Source organism: Xyrauchen texanus, chromosome 23, assembly GCF_025860055.1.
Source record: "Xyrauchen texanus isolate HMW12.3.18 chromosome 23, RBS_HiC_50CHRs, whole genome shotgun sequence".
NCBI classification, from domain to species: Eukaryota; Metazoa; Chordata; class Actinopteri; order Cypriniformes; family Catostomidae; genus Xyrauchen; species Xyrauchen texanus.
This window is the reverse complement of record NC_068298.1, coordinates 5,804,465-5,817,469: the sequence shown is the minus strand read 5'-3', so window position 1 is coordinate 5,817,469 and position 13,005 is coordinate 5,804,465.

Sequence of the window (13,005 nt, the reverse complement as noted above, 5' to 3'; positions counted from 1 at the left end):
GTTTATGAAGAGGTCATCGATCAGCCTCGTCCTTCCCTAACACATCTAAAAACTAATTTTATAGACAAGGAATAAGTGTCATTAGTCCAGGGGCGGACTGGGACTAAAAAGTGGCCAACCAAACCCCGTCCCGCAACACCCTGCTTTGACAACCTCTGTTTCTGCTAGCCTCAAAGTCTCAAATAGCCACGAAGTAATATTGTTCATGACTTACTTTCTGCATTTTTATGAGGCATGAGCATTAATCAGAATGCCACACTTTTGTTCCCAGTAGTGCTTTGCGGTATGAATAAATTATGCAAAAGACTATTTACTGCTCATAGCTTGAAAGTTTACTAATTTTAATTACACTGCTGTTATTGTATTTGTTGTAACTTGCAGTTATTTGTCAGTTTATGATTATTCAGCGCTCATCTTATCCTTAAATAATAATAATAATCTTAAATAATGAGGTCCGTGACATCCAGATCTGCACTCCTATGTGTAAGTAATTTCAAAATAAAAGCCATTTCATTATTTCAAAATAAACGCCATTGTATTGGCTTTACCTTAAAGAGTTTATTTATCATCTGCTTTGAAATAAGGTCAGCCCTGGCATGCTGGAGCCCAGGGCGGCCTCATATTTCGCCTGTATCGACTTTATAGACATTACAGTTTTATTGTCTGTTAATGCTGATCTTCTGTAAAGCTGCTTTGAAATGATGTGTGCTGTGTAAAGGAGCTATGCAAATAAAATTGAATTGAATTGAACTGTAGGATGGGCCGGTACTTGTGCAGCAGTAGACCTGCCCAAATTACCCAACGGCCCACCGGGAAAATGCCCGGTACTCCCGACGGCCAGTCCACCCATGCTTTAGTCTATGAATTGCAAAATGAAACTCAAAATGAATTGAGCATTGCAAGAAAATTATTTTTGGTGTGTTTTATACTGACTGAGCCAGGCTTGAGAGGGAGGACCTTAGGTAGACGTGATTGGATTCACATTGTTGACTGTATTACTCCGCAATTTCCGCATTTACTTTGATCGATTGCTCATGATTATCTATTCTTGTGTCTTGATTATATGGTTAGTGTTAGTAAGTGTTTTGATTCAGAAACTGGATCCATTTCAGGCAGGGCTGGACTGGGAAGAGAAATCAGCCAGGGATTTTTCATGGCAACTGGCCCAAAAGTTGTTGAGCGTCCTTTTCTGCATATCGCGGCACCGTTTTGTGCTCCGTTCTGCATTTTTGCTTATCGCAGCCCATTCGGTACGTTTCACGCCAGACCCACCGTCCCGCTCGGTTCTCCCGCTGGACAGTCCGCCCCTGATCGGCCCCAAAGTGCGTCGGCCCACCGGGAAAATGCCCGGTATGCCAGATTGCCAGTCCAGCCCTGATTTCAGGCAAAACAAGAGACATAGATAATATTTTGTTCTCATTAAATTTACTTGACGACATTTTTCTAAATTACATTTTTGAGGTGAAATGTCCACTGAGTGGTGCAAAAAGTGAGTTACATTTTCCCCTAAATAAATAAGGTTTTTAAAGTCAATGAAACCTACCTCCCTACCCTAAACCTTTAGCCTAAATCTAGCTTATAGTGTCATAAAAAGCAACTGAAAGATGAAAATCTCTTGCTGAAGCAACGGCACAATTTGTATTTTTTTTAAGACACTTTTAGTGCATCGCATGCTCTTCAGGACTCGTACCCCAGTCCATTGCATTGCAGGTACAATGCTTAATCGGTTAAGCTACCTCGCAACTTGACTGCATTTTAAAAAGCCTGTAAATGTAATTGGTAAGGTATTGTAAATGTTAAAATGTATCAACTTGTTATAAAAGTGTTTAGATGTCATAAGATAGTATTGTGTAGGGGACAGATCATGAAGCGTTTATGAACTGATAATCTGCCTTTTTTCAAGTGAAAATGGAACAAACGTAATTGTCATTGTAGCGCCTCTAATTTTCATTTCACCTGGAAACTTCCGTGATACTTACAGTGACGTAAAGGTTTTTTTTTGGCAAATATAGGTATAAAGTAATGTGATTATATGAGACCATGTTTAAGCTTTAGGAACCATTTTTAGAGTTATTTAAAAACTTAAATTCATAAGCAAGAAAAGATTTAGCTAAAAGACCTTTTAAACTCTGATGTTAATCTTACTCAAATAAAATGTGACTCTATTAAGTTTTCATCCATGTAATTATTATTTTTGATAAAGAAGGGAAACGTTTATTATATAAGAAATTATTGCCACTTCAGAAATTGATAAAAAAATTTGTTCATTATGTTTCTAATATTCCTACTTCCCTTTTCTGTGTTCATTTACTCATTTATGTTTTACACCAATTTATTTTCTTGTTTTATTCAATTGAATTACTGATTTTCTTCTACGCCAATTAATTTTTCCTTTTCTTTTTTCCATCTCATTTCCTTTTTGATTTCCATTTACAGATTGCTTTGTTTTTCTTTTCTCATGTACATTATTCTCTCTTTGTAAATCTCTTGCTGCTCATACTGCTAATGTGCTGTGAATATGACTGTCATTGTAGCTTTGATTATGAGGATGTAGATTATAAACTGAAAACTTTAGGACACACCCCGAGAGCAAAAGAGATTGTAAAAGTCATAATTGATTTTGGTGATTAAAGTGACAGTAATTCTCCACTTAATAACTATTCTACTCTATACATAGGGTAGGGTTTCTCAGATACACATTTGAAATGACAAAAGATGAGATTTTTCAGTTATTCCAAAAACATTTCTCATCTTGAAACTGTTGTTTGAGGCAGTACTCAGGCAGAAAGATGACAGTAAAACTTTTATTGATGTTTTTTTAATGATATATCTCACTCATAGACATCTCACAGACATCTCTCCAAACATTTTCTGTGGGTAACTGCAAAACATGAGGACACATGGTCTTGATGCAGTTACACAATCTTTGAAATGTTCATCTGAAAACATCAAATTCTCACAGCTTATTTTCACACAGTGTCCTGTAGCGTCACGGGTTCATGAGCTTGTCAGGTAATAGCTGGCATCAGGGGTCACCCTTTTTCTTTCCTGTCTTGATACACCAGACCTGACCGTATTTATATATATATATATATATATATATATATATATATATATATATATATATATATATATATATATATATATAATTTATTTCTACACTTGCCTTCATATTTAAATAATATCTGTGTATTTGTACTCCCTATTTGCTGAATTATTATAGTTGGTTTTAGGCAACTATTAACTAAATTAATAACTATAAAACCAGCACTGATTATGATAATAATAATAATAAAAATAATGTAACCTGAGTAAATATTAATTATGAATTTTGTTGAATTCATCCATCTGCTCAACAGCAAGGTTTGGTAGCTAACCTCAGATAACAATTCACAAATCCAACAACATTACTAACTTCCTTAAAAACATTTTTTTTTTATCTTTCTCTATGTCTGAATGGGATGGCTGCTCTGACATTGCAATTTGTGAGTGCCTTTTCCCATGCGACGAACATTATGTGACTGGCAATGTTTTTGAAAAATAAAATTAAGGGGTTATTTACACATCTTAGGGCAGTTTTGAAGTGAAATGTCCACTGTGTGGCGCTTAAAGCAAGTGAAATGTTCTCTCAATCAGAGATTTCTCTCTATCGAGTTTTAAATCAACAAAACCAACCCGGGTAGCTCAGCAAGTAAAGACGCTGACTACCACACCTGGACGATTCCGTCTTGAACTCCAGCAGCATCGGCCCGTCACCGGCTGCCACATCTGGGCCGATTGATTCGTGGAGTGAGTAAACAGGCAGTGTAGTTTGCTGCCTGTGGCTTTATTTGACATTCAGGTATTTGTATATTTGCCCATATAAGCTCATTTCTGAGGCTAATATGTAAAGATGAAATATGATAAAATAATGCTGCAGTATTTGAGGCAAAACATTGCACACGCTGCACTAACACACTCCGTTCTGCAGCATTCTGAAACGGAAGTGTACAATAAAGCATCCCTCTCTTTTAAGACCTTGCAGGCTCGTGCACGCATATAAAAGATGGCAATAACTGTCTGCGGCCATGATAATTGCAGTCAATTTGCCAATAGACAGATCTGAGTGTGAATGGAGGCAGCATTATCAGCGGAGGAGCAGCCTCTTATTGTAACAGTGAGTTGTGGAGTTTAGGGAGACTAATAGAGGAGTGCTGAGACAACAGACGGATTACCGAGCAGTGCTCTGCCAGCACCAAGGACATTTGCCAATAACAACTTTATCTGCCTTGTGCATGTGCCCAGGGTGCTGGCACACGACTCTTCGCAAATACTGCACAAAAAGAAGCTTGGCTTTTTGTGGTCCAAGATGCACCGTCCATTTGTTTACAATAGATAGATATTTGTGAATGCACTGTGGCAGCTGAAACAATGTTGTGATGGGTTTTTGATGACTTGTTGCTTCTAGAGATAAAATAGTCTCACCTTGAAAAAGAGCGGTAGGGCTGGTGAAATGCGGCCTATTAAGGGTAGGGTGGTTGAGATCCTGCTTTAGCCCTGCTGTGAAGAAACCAGGTCAAGTTGTGGTTAAACAAACTTTAGCAATCAATGAATGAATGTTGATTCATAATGGACATTTGGAGTCAGAGGCACACGGCCAAAAATAATTTTCTTAATTAGTATGTTAGTCTTGATTTCCAGTAAAAACAATTATATAAGAAGCTAATTTTGAGTAAGATATTATGTAAGACTTGTTTTGGAGAATATATCTAGAATCAAGTTTATTTATCTCACCCTATTGGCTAAACGTTTTTTCTTCTTGCTTAAAGCAAGAAAAAAAGGAGTGGTGGTGGTGTAGTGGTCTAAACCACATAACTGGTAAACTGGTAATCAGAAGGTCGCTGGTTCGATCCCCACAGCCACCACCATTGTGTCCTTGAGCAAGGCACTTAACTCCAGGTTTCTCCGGGGGGATTGTCCCCGTAATAAGGGCTCTGTAAGTCGCTTTGGATAAAAGCGTCTGCCAAATGCATAAATGTAAATGTAAATATAAAGCATGACCACACTAATATTCATTTCAATGAACTGAAATTAACTTGAAATTGAATTATTCTCAGTGATTTCGATTGTGACATGATTGCTGGTGCCAGATGGGCTGGTTTGAGTATTTCTGTAACTGGGTTATCTCATGTTCACACACAACAGTCTCTAGAGTTCACTCAGAATGGTGCCAAAAACAAAGAACATGCAATGAGGCTGCAGTGGGCCTACCATCTGTGTACCTCAGCAGAAATCAAGATTCATCAGACCAGACTATGTTTTTCCAGTCTTTAACTGTCCAGTTTTGGTGAGCCTGTGCCCACTGCAGCCTCAGTTTTCTGTTCTGGTTTTGAAGACCAACATGGTCTTCTGCTGTTGCAGACCATCCGCCTCAAGTTTCGATGTGTGTGCATTTTGAAATGCTATTCTGCTCACTACAATTGTACAGAGCGGTTATCTGAGTTACGGTATCCTTTCTATCAGCTCGAACCAGTCTGGCCATTCTCTGTTGACCTCTCTCATCAACAAGGCATTTACATCCACAGAACTGCCCCTCAATGGATGTTTTTTGGCACCATTCTGAGTAAATTCTAGAGACTGTTGTGTGTGAAAATCCCAGGAGATCAGCAGTTACAGAAATACTCAAACAAGCCTGTCTGCCACCAACAATCATGCCGCGGTCCAAATCACTGAGACCACATTTTTCCCCATTCTGATGGTTCTGAAGTGAACATTAACTGAAGTTCCTCACCTGTATCTGCATTATTGTTTGCATTGTACTGCTGCCACTCGATTGGCTGATTAGATAATTGCATGAATAAGTAGATGTACAGGTGTATCTAATAAAGTGGTCAGTGAATGTATATAAATTGATTGAAAGGTGTCCCGAGTTGTTCTTTACAGGCTTGGTTTAGGGTGGGGGCGGGTTAGGACATCTGCTGCCTGCCAGGAAAAAAACCCAGGCACTTTTGTGCAATGGGCAAAACTTCACCAAAGTTTTTCCCCAATTTCTGTAGCTAACATTGGCATATACTGTATACATTTTCAGGGGGTATTTGCTTGACTCACACTGATTGGTTGGAGCAGTACACATTTATTCATTGCGAGTGATGCATGTCCCGGGCATAATAATCAGGGGAGCGCATTTACTGTATGGAGAATGAAAAATTAACTTGCAAATGGGCGAGTTATACAGGCAAGCTTCTTTATCTCTTTGCATCATGTGAAAACTCTCACTGACTTTCATCTGAACCAGTTTCAAAAGTGAAATCCCCTGCATGAGACCCAGTGTGTGTGATGGAGACTGAGAAGGACATGGTGTCGTGCCGATTTATCGCTCCCTAGTATCCTTAAATTTAGAAGTTGGTGTAGCAGTGACCTTTAGACATATGCACCAGTGACTCCCTACTACAGCAGAGGCCAATTGGCAGTGACATACAGTATATTTTGTGTTTCGCAAAGTTTTCTGCTTCAGTTGTTGTCGTGTTGATTTACATTGTTACTAGATTATTGTGCAGAGTGATCAGATGCATTTTAAATAATTGCAAAAAGCTTCATTGGCCAAAAAAATTAACTTCATCACAAAAACCCAAATTTCACTGTTTTTTAGGCCCTGGCACAAAATGACCAGCTAACATAATTTCACTAATCATATCAGCAGCACCTGGGAAAGTGTGAACGAGTACTTGTCAGGTGAAATCACTCTATCATTCAGACTGGATTATAAGAGCAGACTGATTGCTATAAAAGGAGGGAAGAAGTGCTTCCAATCATTGTGTTCTTATTAGCAATGGTTACCTCTAAAGAAAGATGTGCAGCCGGGGCGGCTGTGGCTCAGGTGGTAGAGTGGTTGGCTGCTAATCGCAGGGTTGGCAGTTCCATTCCTGGCCCACACAACTCCACATGCTGAAGCGTCCTTGGGCAAGACACTGAACACCAAGTTGCTCCCAATGGCAGGCTAGCGCCTTGCATGGCAGCTCTGACGCCATTGATGTTTGAGTGTGAGTGTGAATATGAATGTGTGTGTGAATGGGTGAATGGGACACAGTGTATAGCACTTTGGTAACCTCTAAGGTTAAAAAAGGTGCTATATAAGTGCAGACCATTTAACATCATTGCTTTGCTCACATGCAAGGAAATTACTGCAAAGAATATTGCACCTGAAAAAAACATTATCGGATCATCGAGAACTTCAAGGAGATAGGTTCAATTACAGTGAAGAAGGCTTCAGGACGTCCCAGAGTGTCCAGCAAGCGCCAGGACCATCTCCTCCTGAGGAGTCAGCTACGAAATCGTGTCACCACCAGTGCAGAGCTTGATCAATATTGGCAGCAGGTTGGTGTGAGGGCATCTGCACGCACAGTGAGGCAAAGACTTTTGCACAATGGCCTGGTGTCATGAAGGGCAGTAAAGAAGCCACTTCTCTCCAAGAAAAACATCAAGGACAGACTGAAATTCTGCAGGAAGTACAAGGATTGGACAGCAGAAGACTGGTTCAATGTTATTTTCTCTGATGAAGCACCCTAACGAATGTTTGGGACATCTGGAAAAACGATAGTCCGGAGATGAAAAGGTGAACGCTACCATGAGTCCTGTGTCGTGCCAACAGTGAAGCATCCTGAGACCATCCATGTGTTGGGTTTCTTCAGCTTCAGCAAATGAAACTTCAGTATTCAATGTTTTATATTGTTATGTACTCTATAGTGTCTAATAATGCATTGACAATGTACTCTTAAAAAGAAAAAGAAAAGAAGAAAAAGAAAAAAGACAATTCGATGTTAGAGTGAGTCACTTTTTTGAGCGTTTAAAAGCAGAAATGTGAGGCAATTTTATAAAAGCACTCAAATGAATTTTAAATGTAAATAAAAAAAATGGTTGGTTTTATGGCCATTTAAAGGTATACTGCTTTACATCAATATGGCAAAAAAGTTGTAAAATTGGATATAACATCACATGGAAATCGTTAGTAAGTAAATGTATCACGCTTAACCATGTTAACAAGCATGTTGTTCATGTATTGTGGCTATAATTTTGAAACAGTGAGTATTTTAACATTTGACAATGTATTTAACATTAACAAAAACATTAAATGTGTTTTCCGTGTTTTAGCATCATTAGATTAGTCTCCTTAATTTTAACAAAGCAACTTGAGGATATTTAGGATGAAATAATATCCAAATGATTGGCTGTAATGTCTAAATAACCACCAGTGTACATAAGTACTGCACTTTCAATGATTATTGAATGATCATTTCTTAACACCTGTGTAGTTTAATGACGAGTCTTCAGAGTAACAGTGGCAAACCAAGGGCAGACTGTGTAAATGTCAGCATGTCTTGCAGTACCTCCCAAGGAGACTAACTGTAAATGGTGTTTAGATGCTGTTGACCATATGGCTTGTGTAATTAATGGCACAGATTTTATTTTGGCTTGCAACCAAAGTTGTTCCAGTCACTTATGTAATGACCCAATCCAGAATAAACAAGATTTGCCTCCAGTGTTTCAGCAGTTAATGTTTCTCTCTTTACTCAATAGTACTCTAAATGAGTCTTGTCTTTTCCCCCTAATCTACGTACAAATAACGGTTACTTTGTTTTCTTTTTTAAAGTGGACAAATAAATACAAATATGGCTAATTTGACTCTTTTATTGCCAGAATTGGGGAAACTGGTTTTATTTTAGTAACGCATGATTTTTATTTCTTTTTTTAATTAACATTATTTTAAGATCAGAAAAAAAAAACTTTCATATTGAGAGGAATATACATCTATTTAAATAGGATTTTTTTTTCTCCAGTGTTTGATTTTATTTTAATTAATAGCGGTCAGAGAAGTTAATGCATTATAATGCATTTAAAAGTGTGTTTGGTGCACAAACTGTGTGTTTTGTTCCTGTTCAATGGAAGAGAAGGAGAGAATGTTTTGTTGAAATATCACAAGGTGGGATTAGTGGTACTCCATTGTGTCTTTAGGCTCCTTCCTCCTATTTCCTCGAGATGAGAGAAACCTGTGGTTGCCGGGCTCTCGAGGGATCTCAGATGTGTCAGATGGCCAGGCAGATTGATATCAGATGGCAGCCCAGAGGAAAAACAAGATTCGCCCTCCTGTAAAAAGCCATCCTGTACACTCCGGTCAATGACAGTCATTTGCCCGAGACGTCCTTAGACATCAGAGAGAAAAACACACAGGCGCATGCATAGGGAACACTGGAGCCCATTCAAAGAGCTTTATCCACCCACTGGCTCTAAATCTACAACAAATTGCTTTTTTAGACATTTTTTATAATAGATGATGTCAGGGCTATATATATAGATGACTGTGATTATTTAGAAAATATTGCAATTTGAACTGTTATAGTAAGTGTTTCTTTTGACCAAAATGAAGTCATGGGCACACATGCTCTACTGCCAAGAGAAATACTGTTCAAGAAAGGGTGTTCACACTTGAGTCTTCTGTTGCACTTGAAGTTGTACTCTGAACCGTCATATCCTGCCGGAGATAGGAGGCAGGGGCGAGGAGCCTATCCTCGTGCAGGACGGGACTCGACTGGTGGTGGTGGGGTGGTGGAGGTTGCTGTGTTAGCACACTGAAACAGCAATGTGATAGATTGTGAGCAGACTTATGAAGTAACGGCTTACATGTGATTGGCTGGGAATTACTCAGCGAATGGTGCGATTATGTACAGCTACTAGTCTTCCCGCTAGAACTACGCTGCGCTTACATTTCCGTTTGTAGTGGAGTTGACAATGGCCTTTTAACGCAGAGAAATGATCTCATCCACTCTTCAGTCCATAAAATCTAATGATATAAGGTTTCATTAGATTTGGATTGTAACTTCTAGCGGCCAAACATATTTGGAATGACGCAAATTTGTAATTAGTGTATCTAGAGCACTGTTAACTGAATGCGCTCAAATCATTAGCCTCACGCGTCCTTTTAGCGTGTATAATTTATTTATTTCATTCATTTAATCTAAACCTTTGAAGTTTAATAACCATAATATGTCATAACGTGATTTATGCTGAGGATACTGACACCCAACTCCATTGGCATAATGTTACTATGTAGAAGCGGGTGCATGTGCCAGTGGTGATTTCTAGTAAAGGCAAGGGAGGCAATGACTCCTCAAAAATGTGGTTCAAACAATGTGTATACCAGTTATCTTTCTAAAGTCACACTATCAAACATCGACACCCAGCGGATACAGTTTCAGAGGGAGGCTGTATCTCTCAAGCCTCCCTTCATCTCATTATGATCTCATTTAGCACCTTTAGCGTGGCATGAATTGGTTTGGGGGGGGGGGGCGTGACAGTGAAAAGTCACGTGAGGGGACACATTGACTGATCCATTTAATATGCTGTCAATCAAAGGGACAAACTGAACATAAGTTTAATGGTATAAAGAAACTGAAACATAACTTAAAACACACAGATAAGCACACATACAGCGGCCACGTGTGTCTCTCTCTCTTTCGTGAACTGGCGCCTCTGGCTCATCTTTATCCCCCTCCCGGCTGATTAGGACAATTCAGTGCCGGGTGTGCGTCCTCATGGTCTGGCCACGCCTTCCTCCTCATCGCACAAATTTGATGATAATCATATGTTGTGATTAATCAGATTTCAGATTTGTGTGGGTTTAACCTAAAAGCTATTTTAATGTCAACTGGAACTGAAAAAGGAATTTGAAATAGGCACTCTGCCTCACCATTTCAAAAGTCCACCACACACAATTGGTATGTGCGTAATTGGAGTTTTGTTTGACTGCTGTGTGAAAACTATAATTCTAGAAGAGACCAGTCTCAACAGTCTAAATGCCTTTGCTGTTTGGTGGATGTAGCTTGAAAGCTCTTGGAGAAATATTTAGTCTTGGTTTGGGGGTTTTATAAAACCCCTAATTACCTATTAGTGTAGAACAGTATGTTGGTCTTTTCAAGCCAACATAAGTAATTAGTTGTAGCTTCAACATTTGATACTAGCTACATGAATTCACTGTCATTGTACAGTATGGAAAAGAAAATGCAATTAAAGTGAATGGTCACTGAGGCTAACGTTCTGCCAAACATCTTTTTGTCCAGGTTTGTTCCTCACACGAAGCAAGTTAAGAAGCCTCATGGCAACACCAAACCAGCCTCCACAACACAACATAAGCAAGAGACCAGCAGTGTTGGTCTTTTCAACATGGTAGACTCAGTTTCCATGTTATAAATGCTTCATCACATTGTGGAGATCAAATCTATTTTGCCTAAGCTTGCAATAATTGACGAAGAGGATGCAACAGGCTCGAGAAATTGGCTACAGATGTTCCATAGTAATTTAGCAGCACTGGGAATGATCTTACCTCTGAAGCCTTATCAACTGCTTCCACCTTGCTCTCTGTGGACTCTCTTGCTTACTTCTCTCATCCTGAGAAATAATTCTGTTTTCTTCCAGATGAGCCACCTCCTTTACTGCTTCCTTGAGAGCTTCTGGGACTTTGGAGCCACAGATCTTTTCATATCCATCTCTAAACACCCTTTTGTGTTTATCTGGTATTTCAGGAAGCAATGGATATCCCACTGGCTTCTGCTCTTTCAAGCAACAGAATTCCAACCCATCCCCAGCTGAGCTGATCTGTTCCATCTTACTACAGTCAATATGAGTGTCCACCATCATTTTATACTTCACCAAGACCTGGAGTTCACCCAACACAGGGATTTAGTTCCCAGGATATGATGCAAGGTAAACTGATGTGGCTTCTGATACTCTCACTTTGTCCTTTTATATATTCTCAGGAACCAAAGGTAGGTAAGAATATCCTGTGTCTAGCCATATGGTAACATCCTTTCCATTCATGTGTAGATCAGTGTAGATAGCATCAGCCTTATCTGGGGCTGAATACAGAGTAAATAGTTCAAGCAGTTCATTGTCCCCTGTGCATTCCACCCCCCAAGTATGCAATCTGTCACAAACTGAGCTTTGTGTGTTTCATCGTAAAACTCAAACATACTCCTAAATGCAAATGACCTCTTTAAAAAGGCAATGACATTATTTTTTATTGCAATATTAAAGTAGTTGACCCCAAAATGAAAATCCTGTTTTCATTTAGACTACTTACCCTCATGTCATTCCAAACCAGAATTACTTTCTTTATTCCGTAAAACACAACTGGTGAAATTTTGAAGAATGTATTGGCCACTCTTCTCAATCAAGTCTGTCTGTATATGTCTGTCAAGCTCCAAAATGAGCAGAAATGTACCATGAAAGTAGTTCCTATGACTTATGTGCTATGTTCCAATTCCTTTGAAGCCATGATTTGTGTGAGAAATCGTTTGGTTACGTATGTAACCTCCGTTCCCCGAGGGAGGGAATGACACGTTGTGTCGGAGAAGCGACACTAGGGGTCTGTCTTGAGCGCCGATATTCACCTCTGATCTTATTGAAAAGGGCCAATGGGAGTTGGCAGTCGGTATTTGCATACCCCGCCCCCGGACATACGGGTATTTAAGCGGGGCAAATACGGGAGTTCATTCAGAATTTTTCTGAGGAGCCGGAAATGGTCCGGCCACAACAGTGGCTCGGTTCAGCGACATGGCGGAGGAAAGACACAACGTGTCAGGGTACCCGCAGTGGCTTGGGTCGGCGAGTTCCTCCGCTGAACCGCGGACCCGGAGGGCTGGGGAGGAATCGACCAGGGGCCCGACTCGGAGTGGGGCGCCCTGGGAAGAAGGCGCACTACTTTACCTTGACGTCAGGAAAAGGGCGCTGGGTGCAAGCGATCCACCCGGCCGGTCAGTCTACGCGGTTACCGAAGTTCTACGGGCTCGGACCTGAGAAAACACGAGATGCAACCGACTCAACGCCGGAGGTTGTAAAACCTCGCGAAGGTGTTGGGTGTTGCCCAACCCGCGGCTCTACAGATGTCTGCTAGGGAGGTGCCCTTGGCCAGTGCCCACGAGGACGCAACACCCCTTGTTGAGTGAGCTCGGACCCGTAAGGGTAGGGGCACGGCCT